Genomic DNA, 3,008 nt, shown 5'->3' on the forward strand with positions numbered 1-3,008 from the left:
TCCGGAATACGGACCGGATTCCCTCTCGCCCCATGGGCGATTCGTGTATGCGCCTTCGCCCGTGGTACGAGGATCTCTCCCCGGGCTTAGGATCGACTGACTCTTGGACAACGGCTGTTCACAAGAAACCCTTCTCCACGGCAGCCCCCGAGGGCCCCTCTCGAGTATTTGCTACTACCACCAAGATCTGCACCGACGGCGGCTCCAGGCGGTCTCGCGACCTGCCCTTCGACGCACACCGCCGCGCCATCCTACTCGTCGGGGCCTACCGGGACCGGCGACCGGACCGCGAGCGGCCCGGGACGACGGCCCCACTGTGCCGCCGACGGCCGAGTATAGGCACGACGCTCCAGCGCCATCCATTTTCAGAGCTAGTTGCTTCGGCAGGTGAGTTGTTACACACTCCTTAGCGGATTCCGACTTCCATGGCCACCGTCCTGCTGTCATCAGCAACCAACGCCTTTCATGGTCTCTGAATACGCGTCGATTCCGGCGCCTTAACTCGGCGTTCGGTTCATCCCGCAGCGCCAGTTCTGCTTACCAAAAATGGCCCACTAAGCGCCTAGGGTTCCGTCGCCGGCTTCGCGCACGACGAACGCCGTGCGTCCATCAGGCCAAGCCGGCGATCTCACCCATTTATAGTTTGAGAATAGGTTGAGGTCGTTTCGGCCCCAATGTCCTCTAATCATTCGCTTTACCGTATGAGACATCCTCCGTGTTACGACTCGGTGTTGTTACCGCGCCGTACAGCGCGGAGTCCCACCGGCGTCCGTGCGCCCGCTAACGGGCGGCACACCTCGGCGCCAGCTATCCTGAGGGAAACTTCGGATGGAACCAGCTACTAGATGGTTCGATTAGTCTTTCGCCCCTATACCCAGCTCAGACGATCGATTTGCACGTCAGAATCGCTGCGGACCTCCATCAGGGTTTCCCCTGACTTCATCCTGGCCAGGCATAGTTCACCATCTTTCGGGTACCAACGTGTGCGCTAAGGGTGCGCCCCCGGACGGCCGAAGCCGACCCGGCGGAGACGCCCCCGGACTGCGGACCGGCGCGACTATGAACGCCAGCGGGTTCGGTCGCCTGGCCATCGTCCGCGAGACGGGCGCGCGAGCGCGCCCGGATCACTTTCATTGCGCCGAACGTGGTTTTCGTAATTAGCGCGCGGCGACGTTGCCGCCGCCGCGCGCACACACCGTTGACTCGCGCACACGTTAGACTCCTTGGTCCGTGTTTCAAGACGGGTCGGAAAGTAGCCCGAAACTCGTCGCCGACCGACGGGGTGTCCACGCCTGCGACGTGGCCTCGTCGACGGTTCTTGCCGTCGGGCGAGCCGGCCAGGAGCACCGGGGTTCGGGACGGAACGGAGCGCCCGAAAGCGCGCCGCCGTCACGAACCGCCGCCCGGGCCCTTCGGCCGGCGCCCAACGAGTCGCGACGTCCGCTGACCGGGCGAAAAATCCGGCCGGCCGGGTCCGCCTCCCCGCGAGAGGAGGCGGGCCGCGACCGACCGTGAATTCGCCCGGCGGGGACTCGCGGGCTCTGTCCGTTTACACCCGAACGGTTTCACGTTCTTATGAACTCTCTCTTCAAAGTTCTTTTCAACTTTCCCTCACGGTACTTGTCCACTATCGGTCTCGTGGCCGTATTTAGCCTTAGATGGAGTTTACCACCCGCTTCGGGCTGCACTCTCAAGCAACCCGACTCGAAGGCGCGGTCCGATCCCGGAACGCTGCGACCGCCTCTACCGGCCTGGCACCGTCTGCGGGCCATGGCCCCGTTCAAGGGAGACTTGGACGGTCGCGTGCGCCCCGGCAACGAGGCCGGCCCGTACGCCACAACTCCCGTACGTGCCGCGGCACAAAAGTGCGCGGCGGGATTCGGCGATGGGCTCTTCCCTGTTCGCTCGCCGCTACTGGGGGAATCACGGTTGTTTTCTTTTCCTCCGCTTATTAATATGCTTAAATCCGGCGGGTAGTCCCGCCTGATCTGAGGTCGGAACTCGTGTATAATTTATATTATATAAATATATAATATTATATATATATATATATATATTTGTCCGACGGCGGGCGCGTGAGAAGTGTACACACCGCGAGCTCCGCCCGCGTAGCACACTTCGCGCGGCCCGCCGCCGCGGCCGGAACCCGAAACGGTCCGCGCGAGACCGCCGCGGCGGACGCGGGACCCCGTTCGCATCTCGGTGTCGGCGGCGATACGAGATCGTTCAACCGACCCGGCCGCGGACGAAGCCCGAGCGCGAGGGCTCGGGCGACGCGCGCGCGGCGGGCGGACGGGGCCGCGTCGCCGTGACGGCGGCGGACCCGGGACGTTTGCCTTCCGTACTTGAGCGGACGACCGGCGCTGAGGCCGGTCGAACCGCCAAACGAGCGTCCGCTCGGGCGAGCGAGCGGCGCCGACGGTCTCGTCAAATTTCCGATATACGACCCTCAGACAGGCGTGGCCCGGGACCCGCGGGTCACCGAGGCCGCAATGTGCGTTCGACTGGTCGATGTTCGTATAACCTGCGGATTACACGACGACGCGCAGATAGCTGCGGTCTTCATCGATCCACGAGCCAAGTGATCCGCCGTTCGGGGTCGGGTGTGCGTGCGGACGACGAACACGCTTGTTTTTTTTTTTTTTTTTTTTATGATTACTATTAATAATAATAATAATCGGAGACTCTCCCCGTCGTCCGAGGGGGAGAGCCGCGGAGTGCGTTCGAGCGCGGGCGGCCGGTCGGAAAACGGCAGAGTCCCCGGCGAGGGACCGCCGTCCGAGCGGACGCCCGGCCGGGTTTTGTTCGAAAACTCGGAAAAAAATTTTTTTTTCACGAGTGCGCGGCGGCGGGGCGACGGTCGGAGACCGCCGCCGCTCGCGCGCACACACTACTCGCGAGTACGTACGTACGTACGTACGCGTCTCGGGTCGGTCGTGCGCGCGCGCGGCCGGTCGACCGTCGGCCGGAGAGCCGACGACGAGCGGACGCGACACACACACGGCCTG

The 3,008-nt window shown here is 63.5% G+C and overlaps 2 non-coding genes across 2 annotated transcripts in view; both read right to left on the reverse strand.

Annotated features, from left to right (window-relative positions):
- Positions 1 to 1,997, reverse strand: part of LOC126909386 (large subunit ribosomal RNA) — a 4,289-nt gene extending 2,292 nt beyond the window's left edge. Inside the window, exon 1 of the ribosomal RNA XR_007705028.1 lies at positions 1 to 1,997. This exon is cut by the window's left edge and continues 2,292 nt beyond it. This is a non-coding gene — a ribosomal RNA (large subunit ribosomal RNA).
- A 446-nt stretch (positions 1,998 to 2,443) lies between these two features.
- Positions 2,444 to 2,601, reverse strand: LOC126909385 (5.8S ribosomal RNA). The gene has a single exon (XR_007705027.1). It is a non-coding gene; the product is annotated as a 5.8S ribosomal RNA (ribosomal RNA).
- Between the last annotated feature and the right edge of the window lie 407 nt (positions 2,602 to 3,008).

The sequence above is a fragment of the Daktulosphaira vitifoliae genome, unplaced genomic scaffold (assembly GCF_025091365.1).
Source record: "Daktulosphaira vitifoliae isolate Bord-2020 unplaced genomic scaffold, ASM2509136v1 Scaffold_322, whole genome shotgun sequence".
Lineage (NCBI taxonomy): Eukaryota > Metazoa > Arthropoda > Insecta > Hemiptera > Phylloxeridae > Daktulosphaira > Daktulosphaira vitifoliae.